Raw genomic sequence first — 17,112 nt, forward strand, 5'->3', positions numbered from 1 at the left:
AGGAAACATGGCAGCCAAATTGCACATAGCAAGCTCCCACACACAGCAAAAGATAATCTATTTTTTATGATGTTGTTTTATGATGTTGATTGAGGGATAAAACATTGGCCATGGGATCTTTCACATCTGCTGAGGGAGCAGACGGGTCTTTGGTTTAACGTCTCATCCGAAAGATGGCACCTCCGACAGTGCAGCACTCCCTCAGCACTGCACTGGAGTGGGACTTGAACCCACAACCTTCTGACTCAGAAGCATGAGTGCTATCCACTGAGCCACGGCTAAGGTAGTAATTCTTGACTGATAGCTATGATTGGGGGAATACAATGGGTCAAACCTTAGGAGATATGTCTGTTGGTTTAACATTTCAAGGAGAGCAGTACAGTTTTGTAAGTTATTTAACTATACTGTGTGGCACTGAATTATGTTCATTTACCAGTTTAATATTAAATAAATTATCTGTTGGTCTCCACGAGCCAGGGTCTGATAAAGTATATATTTAATCCGCCAACTGAAAACAAAGATAAGCAGAGTACAATGACAAGGGTTATCATCCTGATCTCTGAATTTTTCTATTTTTTACCTAGCTATTGTACAGGTAAAAACATACGCAAGTTCATAGGGGACACAAACCCCACTTATGGGAATGGTTGGATATACTGCACCTGAGTAGAATATCTAGCACAAACTCAACATTAGAGCAACTACAAAGGAGACTCCCCTTTAAGGACTGGGAATCAACATGGCCGAACGAGCCAACCATACAGTGCCCGTTATATATGGGCAGTGAATTCCACAGGGTTGACATTAACTTTCACCACCAGATAGTAATCTCGGCATTGTGGATTGGCTATCTGTTTAAACACATGATTTCGATGGAAAGCAAAATTAGATGGGGTGTATAATGGGCGGCCAATCAGCAACTGTATTGGCATCAGTATTCCACTGATGCCCAAAGTGAAAATGGAACCCCAGAAATTACGTTCAGGCATAGAGACCGCATAATGGGGCAATGATCTCATTAACATTTTTTGAGACCTCAATGAGGCTTGTGAATGACTGGTGTACTACAGGTGCCATGCACCTCATTATTGGCCTCAAAATCTCATACACCCGACAATAGCAATTACTTAGAGTGACTTATTCAGCAGGGAGAACATAGGACTGCCGACTGGGAAAATGCATGTAAGGGGATAAAAAATGGTCACTAAAGTGGATACTGAAGGTAGTGAATTTATCTGACACGTGGTCCAGATTGTATGTAAAACTCGCTTATGTATGTAAAGCATGTTTATACAGTTGCTTGAATGGGTTTTAAGCAGGGGAAGCTACGCAGCAAAGCCTGATGGTTAATGAACCATCCATTGTATTAACCTTAGTCCAGACAAATGGAAACTTACATATTCAGTACAGAATTGTACATTCCTGTCTGGGGTAAAAATAAAACGGGGAAGGTGGCTCAACCATGGCTGACAAGGAAAATTAAGGATAGTGTTAATACCAAGGAAGAGGCATAACATTGGCCAGAAAAGGCAACAAACCTGAGGACTGGGAGAAATTTAGAATTCAGCAGAGGAGGACAAAGGGTTTAATTAAGAGGGGGAAAATAAAGTATGAGAAGAAGCTTGCCGGGAACATAAAAACTGACTGCAAAAGCTTCTATAGATATGTGAAGAGAAAAAGATTAGTGAAGACAAAGGTAGATCTCTTGCATTCGGATTCAGGTGAATTTATAATGGGGAACAAAGAAATGGCAGACCAATTGAACAAATACTTTGGTTCTGTCTTCACGAAGGAAGACACAAATAACCTTCTGGAAGTACTACGGGACCGATTGTCTAGTGAGAAGGAGAAACTGAAGGATATCCTTATTAGGCGGGAAATTGTGTTAGGGAAATTGATGGGATTGAAGGCCGATAAATCCCCTGGGTGATAGCCTGCATCCCAGAGTACTTAAGGAAGTGCCCTAGAAATAGTGGATGCATTGGTGATCATTTTCCAACAATCTATCGACTCTGAATCAGTTCCTATGGACTGGAGGGTAGCTAATGTAACACCACTTTTTAAAAAGGGAGGGAAAGCTGGTAATTGTAGATCGGTTGGCCTGACATCAGTAGTGGGAAAAATGTTGGAATCAATTATTAAAGATGAAATAGCAGAGCATTTGGAAAGCAGTGACAGGATCGGTCCAAGTCAGCATGGTTTTATGAAGGGGTAATCATGCTTGATAAATCTGCTGGAATTTTTTGAGGATGTAACTAGTAGAGTGGACAAGGGAGAACCAGTGGATGTGGTGTATTTGGACTTTGAAAAGGCTTTTGACAAGGTCCCACACAAGAGATTGGTGTGAAAAATCAAAGCACATGGTATTGGGGGTAATATACTGACGTGGACAGAGAACTGGTTGGCAGACAGAGAGAGTCAGGATAAACGGGTCCTTTTCAAAATGGCAGGCAGTGACTAGTGGAGTGCCGCAGGGCTCAGTGCTGGGACCCCAGCTCTTTACAATATACATCAATGATTTGGATGAAGGAATTGAGTGTAATATCTCCAAGTTTGCAGATGACACTAAACTGGGTGGCGGTGTGAGCGGTGAGCGGGGTGCTAGGAGGCTGCAGGGTGATTTGGACAGGTTAGGTGAGTGGGCAAATGCATGGCAGATGCAGTATAATGTGGATAAATGTGAGGTTATCCACTTTGAGGGCAAAAACGCGAAGACAGAATATTATCTGAATGGTGGCAGATTAGGAAAAGGGGAGGTGCAACGAGACCTGGGTGTCATGGTTCATCAGTCACTGAAAGTTGGCATGCAGGTACACAGGCGGCGAAGAAAGCAAATGGGTATGTTGTCCTTCATAGCAAGGGGATTAGAGTATCGGAGCAGGGAGGTCTTACTGCAGTTGTACAGGGCTTTGGTGAGGCCTCACCTGAAATATTGTGTTCAGTTTTGGTCTCCTAATCTGAGGAAGGACGTTCTTGCTAATGAGGGAGTGCAGCGAAGGTTCACCAGACTGATTCCCGGGATGGCAGGACTGACATACGAGGAGAGACTGGATCAACTGGGCCTTTATACATTGGAGTTTAGAAAGATGAGAGGGTATCTCACAGAAACATATAAGATTCTGACGGGACTGGACAGGTTAGATGCGGGTAGAATGTTCACGATGTTGGAGAAGTCCAGAACCAGGGGACACAGTCTTAGGATAAGGGGTAGGCCATTTAGGACTGAGATGAGGAGAAACTTCTTCACTCAGAGAGTTGTTAATCTGTGGAATTCACTGCCGCAGAGAATTGTTGATGCCAGTTCATTGGATATATTCAAGAGGGAGTTGAGATGGCCCTTACGGCTAAGGGGATCAAGGGGTATAGAGAGAAAGCAGGAAAGGGAATGATCAGCCATGATCTTATTGAATGGTGGTGCAGGCTCGAAGGGCCAAATGGCCTACTCCTGCGCCTATTTTCTATGTTTCCATGTTTCTAGAACAAGGACAGTAAAATGTTTGGGAACATAGATTATAGCAGCATGGAAAACAAAGTTAATCAACACGTCATGAGGAACCGAGGCAAAGTTGACACCACTGAATAACACATTCCAGAAGGGTGACATGTGATGGGAGATGGACAGGTGGGGAAGAATCACTCAGAGCCAGTCTGATAAGGGTCAACAAATCAATGTAACTTCGCTGATAGCAGTTGGCTAATCGGTGGTTTTGTAGGAGGGTCGCACACCTCGAAAAAGTGTAATTGTAAAATCTCTGATTGGAGAAGTGTTCATCAGAACCTTTCCTAGCATGCTTGAATAAAAAACGGTTAAACCAAGGTCTCGTCTGAGTGATTCCATGATCGCTGTACCGCTGGGCAGGTGTCAATTCCTTATATCAGGGAGGAAGAGAAGTCTTTTTACCCCAACAATGCATCTGGGAATTTTCAGATACAGGTGAAAATCCAGGATTATGAAATCATACATGCTAATTCAGCCAACATCCCCTTGATACTTTCACTTCCACGTGGAGCTTAAAGCAAGATGTAGAGCAAGTAGTCTCTCTGCAAAAACAAAACTGTAAAGTTGATTACAAGCCTCAAAACATGGAACAACAAACAGATTGTATGTTTTCCAAGACAGATATTTCAGATGAAACTGAAACAGTGAAATAATGATTAAAGTGAATTCTGTGTAGCAGGAGATATGTCGCTATTACTGAGACACACACTGAAAAATTTAAGACAATTGTCAATCCAAGAGATGACTTTGTATAGAAAACAGCAATGGTTTGCTGATTAAGAAAATGCCTGGAATAGATAATGACACCAATATGGAATAGACATCTTTGAAAAATAGTCACACTCCAGGTGTTTAAACAAACTATTTTGAACCTTTCTTTCTTGATTAATATTAATTTCCTGAGTTGCAGATACAAAAGCCTCGGTATTTCTTAATGTATTGTAAATGTAAAATGTTTTGATTTGAACTGCAAAGCACAGGATCCTAATATATTGGTAATGTTCTTGAAAAGTTTCCCAAATACCAAGAGTTTATAATTCCTTTGACCAAAAGAAATCTTTCAATGTAGGTAGAACTGGAATCCTGCTGAAATTAACATTTGCTTCCTCTGTACATGAAATGCTGATTACCAAACATAATATAATAATTATTCTTAGAATGATGTTGGTAGGGCAGTCTGGACCATCATCATCATAGACAGTCCCTCGAAACGAGGATGATTTGCTTCCACGCCAAAAAAGGAGTCGTTCACAGGTGTTTCAATGAAGGACCCAATATTCCAGGTCCCGAACTACATGTTGAAGGGTGGAAGATGCCTGAGCGTGGATTTTTTTAAAAACGTGTGGTGGCCGTTGCACACCAGCCACCACACGGGCTTGACAGAGCTAGGTCTTGGTCCAGTGGCAAGGGTTAACCAAGACGACTGGAGACCAGCTCTGCTGTACGGACCTATTGCGCACACATATCGCAGTGTGGGCCTTCGCCTCTTCTGGCACCAACTGGCTTGCTGGCAGCATAGTAAGTAATGATTAAGGGGGCGTGAATACGAGACATGCTGACTTCTTGAGAGAGGCCAGCACGTACTGCTCCCATCACATCACTGCCACTCCCACGGGCTCGTCACTACCACTGATTTCGGGAGAGCACACTGCAGATGAGTGATCCCTGAAAAACCTCTATAAATTCAACATACCAATCTCTCGATTATGAAGCCCACACAATCTGCACAACATTTGAGCTTCCAGCAAAGCATGTACTTCTGCTGTGAGGTTCTGGATGCAGAGTCCCTGGAGGTGACCAGGCTATCCAGGATAGACTGCAGAATAGTGATGCCATGCAAGATGAGACTGACTATGGACTCCTCCATGCCCTCAGCCATAGTACTGAAGCTCCTTGGCACACCTACCAATACTTTGTATATGAGGCCAACAGTTTTCATCTCATGTTTGGGCCCACAAAATCCTCACCTTTGTCCTTCTTAGCAAGGTTGGGAGAGGGCCCAAGTATCCTGTGAGGTCTCTCCTGGTCCATCTCTACCACCATGAGCTGCTGCTGCCCACCAGTGCTGGGTGTTTCACTACGTGCAGACCCTTCTAGCTCACTATCACGCAGTGTCAATATTGGAGCTGGTGCATCCGAGGGGAGGACTGCCCTCCTCCATAGTCTGATCTTCTGCAGGAGCCTCTTGATGTTGAAAGGACACTCAGAGGTTGGGTTTAATGTCCCCATCCTAGTACTGCTCTGAATTGCCAGCCTAGATTTTTCTGCTCAAGTCTCTGGAATAGGACTTGAACCCACAACCTTCTGACTCAGAGGCGAGAGTGTTATCACTGGGTGAAGAGAGGAAAGAGGTAAGTGTGTTTGGACTGAATAAGAGAAGTGTTGCAATGCGCTGTTGTGATTATATGTTGAAGATGTGTAGATGTGTTGGAGGTGAGAATGATGAGGGAGGGAGTGAGAGGATAGTTGCGAGGTGCTGGCGAGAAAGGTGAAGAGGTATACTCACCTTCGCTGCTCTTGTAAGGCCATTAAACTGCTTTCTACATTGAACCCAGGTTCTGGGGATAATGCTGATGGCACTGACCTCTATCCAAGCCTGCTCGACAGACGCCTTGGGGATACGCGTGCTGATGCTGGGGAGAAATATCTCCCTTCCAGCCATCGCTTCCTCCACTAGGACCTCCAGCAAAGCATCGGAAAAGTGAAGGGCAGCCCACTTTACTGAACAGCTGTTGGCTGCAAAGACAGTTGTTCAGTAAAGAATGCAAGGAGGGGATGCATTAGGAGGTGCATCCCCACTTTAAGTAGGCCTCTTGAATAATGCCAGAAATTATGCATGGCTGCTGGACGGGCTGCTTGATTTTGTAGGCGACCGAGAGTACAGCCCATCCTTCAAATGTTTCTGAGGCCTGGGACTTCAAAAATGACCCAAGCCTCACACTAACATTATCAGGAGGGTATGCCACCCCCCCCCCCCGCCCCCCCAGATCAGGATCAAGCTCGAGGGGCTGAATGGTCTGTTCCTATGCTCTTACATTAGGTTGTGTGTGACATTACTGCCAATGGTGGCATATGACAACGCAGCAGATATTATCCCAAAGAAGATAATGCAAGCATGAGCTAAATGTACTTTTTCATGCTTTTTTAAAAGAAGAATAATTTTAAAAATCAGGGATTATTAAATAATCACATCACTCATCAAAGAACTAAAAAAAACTACTTCAGGAAATGATTGAAAAATTAAATTAGATCGGTACTCCGAAGGTCACAGTCCTTGACCTGGCTTCAGGAAACAAAAGTCATTTAATAACAAACATGTTTGGTTTTGGAAGTTCTGCCAATAGTACGATTTGAAGAATAGAACTATTGCCCTATAACTATCACAGTGACACTGGGTGGCGAAACATTAAACAACTAGGTGCCTGGAGTTTATGACAATGCAACTTTTTACATCTTTGTATTCAAACATTTAATGACTGTTTATTTAAGTTTGCTAAAACTTTTAAGACTTCAAGGAGCAGCATGCAAAACTCACAATACAATGCTTCTACAGGCTGCGGTCAATTATTGTCAGCATTTTTTCCTATGCTGCTTCTTCTCAGGCTAGTTGCAAGCATTGACACAGTACGGGCACTGAGAGGCCAAGTTTCAGATAGCAGCTACTAAAAGTTTCACACCGACAAGTATTTGCCAACAGGCAAGGAGTTACGCAAATAGGTCATTCATTAAAAGTTTATATTGCAGGATTCAGGAAAGAAGACTACAGTATATATAAAATCAAAGCAAAGGGGATGGTTATTGAGCCTTCTGGGTGGGCACTGATATCAGTCCGAATTAAAAAGAACTTACCTTCAGGATATCGTTGAGCCACGTGGAAAATATGGCCCCCATTCGATTCTACCATTATATGATTACTTCTTCTGGGAACAGTTAACCCTAACCCCTTCCCCCCCCCCACCACCCCAGGTCTTTCTTTAATGCACTCTATTAATGAATTACCTGATTTTGTTATCACATGCAATAGTCTTAAAATGAAGTCTTCTTTTCTGTGCACTATATATATTGGGCCAGACATTACGGTAGAGGCCAACAGCGCTCACCGTTATTAACATGTAAATTGGACAGCAACTTCCAGCAACTGCACATGCATTGTTAAACGTGGAAATCAGGAAGTTGCTATCCGAGATGCCTTGCTCCTCTAAGGATAAGGGGTAAGCTATTCAGGACTGAGATGAGGAGAAACTTCTTCAGTCAGAGAGTTGTTAACCTCTGGAATTCTCTACCGCAGAGAGTTGTTGATGCCAGTTCTTTAGATATATTCAAGAGGGTGTTAGATATGGCCCTGATGGCTAAAGGGATCAAGGGGTATGGAGAGAAATCAGGAAAGGGGTACTGAGGTGAATGATCAGACATGATCTTATTGAATGGTGGTGCAGGCTTGAAGGGTCGAATGGCCTACTCCTGCACCTATTTTCTATGTTTCTATGTTTCCAAAAGCTGCACGATAACAGCATCTCACTGACTCACCATTCAAATACATTGAACAGCATGAAGTTCCTATACTTACCTCAGAGAGATGCACTAAACTCACCAGAAAAAGTTAGGGCTTGTCCATTCCAGTGTAAGTGCCCATTTAACAGTGTGATAAGTATTAATTAGTGCTCTCTCTGACACTGAAAATTAACTTTTACAAGTGTGGAGTATCATTCCTTCAGGTTTTAGTTATTGTTGGGAGATTTTAAAAATTGAAACAATTTACATTAAACTTTTTAACTTTTTCTTTCTCTTATTTATTTCAGCTCTCTCTCTTTCAATCTTTCTTTCCCTCTCTTTATTTTGCTTTCTGTACATGATACTGAATTAAAATAACTGACATTTCCTGGTTCAGGCTCTGCGCTGCTCATTAACGATTCTTCAATCTGATTGGTTAAGGATACACTGCTGCTTTCCTGGTTCACACAGATTCCAGATGCCGTGTAGAGGACGCTGCACTTTTCAGATGGTTGGCTGACAGGAACTTCCAGTTCACCACTGACCATAAAACCCAGCCCAATATGTATAACCAACAATATCGTGCTAGTTTTGAAAAATACTGTGTGTGGTGTTGTACTTGCGTTAATCACTCTGGGTAGGCAAAAGTTTATCTCAGCTGAGCAAACGCTGCATATTCCATTCGGTTCGCCACAAAAAAAATCATGTGGTGACTTTAGAAAATCAAATTTAATTAATTCCACATCTATGCTACTAATGAATAGGCTTGTAATAAGTATTTCCATGAATGAGTTACATTGCATTGTTAATTAACCAGTATCGACACATATAATTTATAACTGTACGTAATTCAATTTTAGTTGAAATAATATTCAGAAGGTATGTGAATACTCCCAATTAAAAGACTTGTATTTATATGGCACATTATATCTCTCAGAAACATGCCAGAATGCTTCACATAATTTGACGTGCAGTGACTGTTGTGTGTATAAATTTGGCACACGTTGGATGAATGACCAGTTAATCTATATTTTGGTAGTATTGGTTAAGGGAATATATGTCAGCCAGTAGACTGGGAGAAAACTCTTTTCTCTTGCGAATAGCATCATGGAATCTTTAGTTTTTACCTGAATAGGTTAAAGAGGCTTCAGGTCAATGTTTCATCCCGAGAATGGCACCTCCAACAAAGCAACATTTCTTCAGTACAGCACTGGAATACGAGCGTGGATTAGGTGCTCACATCCTGGAGGCGAGTTTCAACTGACAACCTTCTAAATCAATAGGCAATAATAGCACTATCTCACGGAGCCAAAAAGTAACGTTTGGGTAGATTTTATGAATTGTGCTCCCACTCCAGAGCAGCAGCAGAGAACATATGGGCCGACAAAGTCTGGGCCCAGGGGCTCCAGCCAACTATGGGGACCCTGCTGGAACAGTTTCATTTCAGTGTAATATATTGTGATATATCATTAATTCAGCGTGTAAACATGCTAGGTGCCTATTTCCTCATGCATTCTACTACACGTTTTGTGTTAATGGATAGAGGGGGTTGTGCGGTTGGTCAGAGAGGAACTGGGAATTCTTAATCTAGCTTTACTCCAGAGTTTCGTGCATCAAAAATGCACATCAGGAATGCAGGCTGAGGTCAGCAAGGATAGATGGAAATTAGTGTGTGGCCCATTGATTTCATTGCTCGAATTCCCTATATGCTCTCCCAATGTGCACAGCTCCATGCTGAGAGTACAAATTTGTAAAAGCAATTCTTATTTCTTTTCCAGAAGTGAATGGCTACCAACTTGAAAATCCTCTAACTAAAGTCTAAATATTAAATTCAAAAACAGTCTTCATCCCAAACACAACTTGTTTCAATCTTCGAAGTTTAATAATTATCACCTAACATGGATGTAAATAATTCCACATTTTCAAGTCCACACATGTGGCATAAATATTTTCCTATTTGTCTCCCAATATAAGCCTCTTTTGCAGAAGTAGGTTCACATGCAACTGAGCCACAGCTGTTATTTTTTATCTCGAGGGTCATTTTGTGTAAGTTAAACTTCAGTTCATAGACCATTTCGGAGAGCAGATAAGATAGCACCTGAAAGACGGTCTAACCATTTATCACTGCTCCCTATGCATTGGAGTGTCTAATAAAGCAATAGGATACCAGACTTTCAAATTTGGAAAGAACAACCACAATTTATTTTGTAACATGTCTATAAGTGCAAACTAAAACATGGTGCAGTTCTGGAACTATTTTCTTTTAAACAGGCTATAGGTCTAGCTGGAACCCATCAAAATGCCAGGTTTAAATGTTGAAAGCATCTAGCATTAGATCCATTTTACAAAATGTGACTCAGCTTTTAAATTGTAAATCTCACCTGGTAGGCAGATGAATTATGTAGGAGCAGCACCAAATGCACTTAAGATACCGGAATACTTGAAAATAACAATCAATTTATAAAATAGTATCCTAATTTAAATATGGTTTATCATCTTTTTATACCAACGTTAATATGAAAAATTCCTAAACTTTTATTGACCATCAGATTTATATCAAACTACACCATCAATTGCCCAGTCATCCAGCGACACACACATGATGAATGAATAACCAAATCCTGGTGTGCAGCACGCAGAGCAATTATGTTCTAAGTCAGACTAAGATCCCAGATGATCAAGAAGTTCTGGAAACCAAAGACAATAAATCACTCTGACACTGCAAGTTTTTCCATGCTTAAGGAAGAGGAAAAAGTTGGCTAGGTGTCCCCAAACCATGGCAGCTGCTGCTCCAATCCAGGCTAACAGGAAATAGCATGGAAGGAACTCAGTATTTGGCACATCTGGAAAAGATTGCTCGACTTTGAAAGTAATGCCCAATTCCCTTGTTCCCAGTGATGAGATTTCAAACTTCCACACCATAGCCAACAAAATTGTTTAGAATTAGATAAGAAGCAACTAGATTAACCCTATCCTACTCCTTACAAATACAAGTAATTTACTCCAACTCAAATCAATTTTGAGCAATTAAAAAGGTCTAATATTTCACTAAATTATGTAAATACTGCAGCATTGATTCACTATTAGTAAAAACCAACATATGTAATGCAAGTCTTCTTATTGATTATAAAATGTTGACCTAAAAGTCCTCTTTACTACTTTATGATGAGCTGAACTTTTTAGTTCAGACAAAATATTTGCAATAGTTCAGTTCCAAATTCAATTTGAAATTGTGTGTGTGTGATGAACATGCCACTAGGGAGGAACGAGCAAAGGAATGATAATGTTACACCCAGGTCGTGACACATGGATGCACAGGTGAGGACATTTTAAAGTTGGAACATCCAGATCTATGGGAATTAATGCAAAGAGGACTAAGCTCAAGTACATAAGGCAGAATCAAACAAAATAGTTTTCCTCCACTCACACAAAAGGCGTAAATTGCACAAAAACCTTCAATAAAATACTAAACAGTTTCATCCTTGTCTATTACAAGCACTATTAAGAGAAATCACAAACATATTTCTAGCATTTAAAATTTATAGAATGAAAGGTGAAATTATATTTGAAAATAGCGCCTTCAACATACGATATCTGCTACCTGTATCCTAACTCGCACCAAGTCTCGTTAACCTGTCACCGCTGTGCTAGCTCGCCTACATTGATTCCCGGTCCAGCAAAGCCTGAAATTTAAAATTCTCATCTGGGTGTTCACATTCCTTTATGGCTTCACTGCTCCCTATCTCTCGCCTCCATCAGCCTTACAACCTTTCGAGATCTCTACCCTCCTCCAATTCTTGCCTCTTTTGCATCCCCAATATCCATCGTCCCACCCTTGGCAGCGGTGCCTTCATCTGCCCAAATTCCAAGCTCTGGAATTCCCTCCCTAAACAACTCAGCCTGTCTCTCCTCCTTTAAAACACTCCTTAAAACCTACCTCTTTGACCAAGCTTTTGGTCACCTGTCCTATCGCTTTATCTGACTCGGTATCAAATTTTAATCTGATAACACTCTGAAGTGCCTTGGAGCTGTTTACGAGGTGAAAGGCACCATATAAGCACAGAAGAAATAGGAGTAGGAATAGGCCATATGACCCTTCGAGCCTGCTCCGCCAATAATATGAACATGGCTGATCTAGCACAACACCACCTCCCCGCACTATCCCCTGATTTCGTTAGTATCCAAAAATCTATCAATATACGTAAGAAAGCGGAGTAGGCAATATGGCCCTAAACGCAAGTTGCTCTTGTTGATACATGACTTGCATTCAAATGACTTAAAGATCAATACATAATTACTGCTACACAAAATCATTGGCATTAGTGATGACATAATGACCTGATGATGAAATCCTGTCTGTGACACTTCAACTATACTTGTAGTTACTAAGGAACAGTTTAAATAACTGCGTTTGGTTGAAAAATGTGGAGGCAAGATTTAGTTGAAGATAAACATCGTGGTGATTTTGAAGGCATTTAGTAATCAGTGTTGATCATGGGAATCTGTTCCTATTGGTGCTGCTGTGTTGTATATTCCTTGATAATACTAATTACTTTTGGTAAATTAGTTAATGATTCTCAGCTATAATAGTATTCATTATTTAACAGAAATTTGACATCAAATGTTCTTACCATAGCATTTTTCCTGAGTTATAACGCTAATAACGATTCTTCGCACCATGGAGCCAGATTGATATTTGATTTACTGATGAGAGAGCAGTATATTGGATTTCTGGGAGCAGATGCCATAGAGGACAAACTGAAAGGCCCATGTTTGCCATCAGATTCAGAGCCCTGCAGCGGTTTCCTTTCTCTATGCTGGTCACAAAATTAGCCCGTGTTAACAGTGGCCAGAAGAGCCGAGGGCCCAGAGGCAGCACGGGCCAGCCCACACTGCGATGTGTGCGCACTAGGTCCGTGCAGCAGAGCTGGTCTCCAGTCATCTTGGATAACCCTTGCCACTGGATAAAGGCCGAGCTCTGCCAAGCCCGTGTGGTGGCTGATGTGCAAGGGCCACCACACATTAAAAAAATCCACACACAGGCACCTTCCACTCCTTCAATTGGAGTTCAGGACTGGAATATCGGTCCTTCATTGAAACATCTGTGAACTCATCCCTTTTGGTGTGGAAGCAAGTCATCCTCGTTCGAGGGACCAGCTATGATGATGCTACAGTTCACACAACACAGTGAAGACATTCTTGGATGCACCTCAAGGACATTCCGACACAATTCATGGCCAGAGGAATTTCACACTAACTTGTTTGCATATTAATATTGCAAGTTATGAAGAGAAATCCGCAGAATTAAAGTCAGTTTCATTGAAAAAAAGTTAAGATGTGAGAATTCTATTCAAAGGCAATAAGCATGATTGCAGAGCGAGGCACCCAAGTTCAAAACTGGCACACTTTATGCAAGACTGTAAATGCTTTCCCTGACCAAGTAGCAAATCTGAGAAACAAGCTCCTGACAAAAGTAGTTAACGCCTTGTCAATTCACTCTTTCCAAAAGGATGTTCAGGCTGGCTTGGACCATAAGCATTAGCTAGCTGCACTACGGGTTGAGCGTCCGAAATCACGAGTTCCGAAATTCAGAATGTTCCAGAATCCGGACCGATCCGTGGCAGGGTCTTCCGGAAACCAGAAAATGTTCCGAAGTCAGGACTCCCCCATCTCGACTTTGCCTGGCTTCGGCCCGACCTCTCCTCCCCTTACCTCAGCTGCCCAAACCCCCCCCGCCTCCCACTCCCCTTATCTTGGCTGCCCGGCCCCCTGCTCCCCTAACCCCTCCCTCCCACCACATCCCCCAACACCCCCCTCCCCCAACCTCATCCCCCCCCTACTCTCCCACCTTACCTACCTCAGCCCAGGCAAAGACGTTCCAAAATCTGGAAATACCCGGAATCCGGAACGGCCTCGGTCCCAAGGTTTCCGGATTTCAGAACAGTGCAATAATACTTAATGAACAGTACATAAAGCTGCTCCAATCACTGCTTTATGAATAGCCTAATGAAGAAGTCTCCACACCTTGGCTCAAGAAGTGGTCATTTCACAAGGATGAGCTCTAATTTCCCACCATTCAGTATGGCTTGTTGAGCATGATGTATTTTCTGTAGCCAAGCTTCTTTCATTTGGTTCCATAATGTGTATCGGAAAGTGCTACATACAAACATAGAAAATGGGTACAGGAGTAGGCCATTTGGCCCTTCGAGCCTGCACCTTCAATATGATCATGGCTGATTATGTAACTTCAGTACACCATTCCTGCTTTCTCTCTATACCCTTTGATCCCTTTAGCCGTAAGGGCCACATTAAACTCCTTTTTGAATATATCGAACGAACTGGCCTCAACAACTTTCTGCGGTAGAGAATTCCACAAGTTAACCACTCTCTGAGTGAAGAAGTTTCTCCTCATCTCGATCCTAAACGGCTTACTCCTTACCCTTAGATTGTGACCCCTGGTTCTGGACTTCCCCAACAACAGGAATATTCTTCCTGCATCTAAACTGTCCAATTTCATCAGAAACATGTAAAATTCTATGAGATCCCCGCTCATTCTTCTAAATTCCAGGGAATAAGCGCCTAGTCGATCCAGTCTTCCTTCATATGTCAGTCCTGCCACCCCGGGAATCAGTCTGGTGAACTTTCGCTGCACTCCCTCAATAGCAAGAATGTCCTTCCTCAGATTAGGAGACCAAAACTGTACACATTCAAGGTGTGGCCTCACCAAGGCCCTGTGCAACTGCAGTAAGACCGCCCTGCTCCATAACTCAAATCCTCTCGCTATGAAGGCCAACATGCCATTTAACTTCTTTACCGCCGGCTGTACCTGCATGCCAACTTTCAATGACTGATGTACCATGACACCAAGGTCTTGTTGCACCTCCCCTTTTGCTAATCTGTCACAATTCAGATAATATTCTGCCTCCCTGTTTTTGCCACCAAAATGGATAACCTCAGTTATTTACATTATTCTGCATCTGCTATGCATTTGCCCACTCATCTAACCTGTCCAAGTCACCCTGCAACCTCTTAGCATCCTCCTCACAGCTCAAACTGCCACCCAGCTTAGTGTCATCTGCGAACTTGGAGAAAGAACATTCAATTCCTTCATCTAAATCATTAATGTATATTGTAAATAGTTGGAGGCCCAGCACTGAACTTTGCAGTACCCGACTAGTCACTGCCTGCCATTCTGAAAAGGACCCGTTTATTCCTACTCTTTGCTTCATGTCTGCCAACCAGTTCTCCATCCACGTCAATACATCACCCCCAATACCATGTGCCTTAATTTTGCACACTAATCTCTTGTGTGGGACCTTGTCAAAAGCCTTTTGAAAGTCCAAATACACCACATCCACTGGTTCTCCCTTGTCCACTCTACTAGTTACATCCTCAAAAAATTCTAGAAGATTTGTCAAGCTTGATTTCCCTTTCATAAATCCACGCTGACTTAGACCAATCTTGTCACTGCTTTCCAAATGCAGTGCTATTATGACTTTAATAATTGATTCCAACATTTTCGCACCACCGATGTCAGGCTAACCGGCCTATAATTCCCCGTTTTCTTTCTCCCTCTTTTTTTTATATAAAAGTGGGGTTACATTAGCGACTCTCCAATCTATAGGAAATGATCCAGAGTCTATAGAATGTTGGAAAATGACCACCAATGCATCCACTATTTCAAGGGCCACTTCCTTAAGTACACTGGGATGCAGACTATCAGACCGTGGGAATTTATTGGCTTTCAATTTCAACAATTTCCCCAACACAATTTCCTGTCCAATAAGGATTTCCTTCAGTTCCTCCTTCTCACTAGACCCTTGGTCCCCTAGTATTTCCAGAAGTTTATTTGTGTCTTCCTCAGTGAAGACAGAACCAAAGTATTTGTTCAATTGGTCTGCCATTTCTTTGTTCCCCATTATAAATTCACCTGATTTTGACTGCAAGGGACCTACTTTTGTCTTCACAAATTGTTTTCTCTTCGCATACCTATAGAAGCTTTTGCTGTCAGTTTTTATATTCCCTGCAAGCTTACTCTCATACTCTATTTTCCCCCTCCTAATTAAACACTTTGTTCTCCTCTGCTGAATTCTAAATTTCTCCCAGTCCTCAAGTTTGTTGCTTTTTCTGGCCAATTTATATGCCTCTTCCTTGGGTTTAACACTATCCCTAATTTCCCTTGTTAGCCACAGTTGAGCCCCCTTCCCCGTTTTATTTTTATGCCAGACAGGGATGTACAATTGTTGAAGTTCATCCATGTGATCTTTAAATGTCTGCCATTGCCTATCCACCGTCAACCCTTTTAGTATCATTTGTCAGTCTATCCTAGCCAATTCACGTCTCATACCATCGAAGTTACCTTTCTTTAAGTTCAGGATCCTAGTCTCTGAATTGACTGTCACTCTCCACCTTAATGAAGAATTCTACCATATTATGGTCACTCTTCCCCAAAGGGCCTCGCACAAGATTGGCAATTAATCCTCTCTCATTACACAAGACCCAGTCTAGGATGGCCTGCTCTTTAGTTGGTTCCTCAATTTATTGGTCGAGAAAACCATCCCTTATACACTCCAGGAAATCCTCCTCCACCGCATTGCTACCAGTTTGGTTAGTCCAATCTGTGTGTAGATTAAAGTCACTGATAACTGCTGTACCTTTATTGCACGCATCCCTAATTTCCTGTTTGATGCCATCCCCAACCTCACTAACACTGTTTGGTGATCTGTACACAACTCCCACTAGCATTTTCTGCCCTTTGGTGTTCCGCAGCTCTACCGATACAGATTCCACATCATGCAAGCTAATGTCCTTCCTTACTATTGCGTCAATCTCCTCTTTAACCAGCAACACTACCCCACCTCCTTTTCCTTTCTGTCTATCCTTCCTGAATATTGAATACCCCTGGATGTTGAGTTCCCAGCTTTGGTCACCCTGGAGCCATGTCTCCGTAATCCCAATTACATCTTTTCCGTTAACAGCTATATGCGCAGTTAATTCATCCACCTTATTACGAATGCTCCTCGCATTGAGACAGAGCCTTCAGGTTTGTTTTTTTTAAACACTCTTTGTCCTTTTAGAATTATGATGTAGTGTGGCCCTTTTTAATTTTTGCCTTTGATTTC

This window comes from Pristiophorus japonicus, chromosome 10 (genome assembly GCF_044704955.1).
Source record: "Pristiophorus japonicus isolate sPriJap1 chromosome 10, sPriJap1.hap1, whole genome shotgun sequence".
Lineage (NCBI taxonomy): Eukaryota > Metazoa > Chordata > Chondrichthyes > Pristiophoridae > Pristiophorus > Pristiophorus japonicus.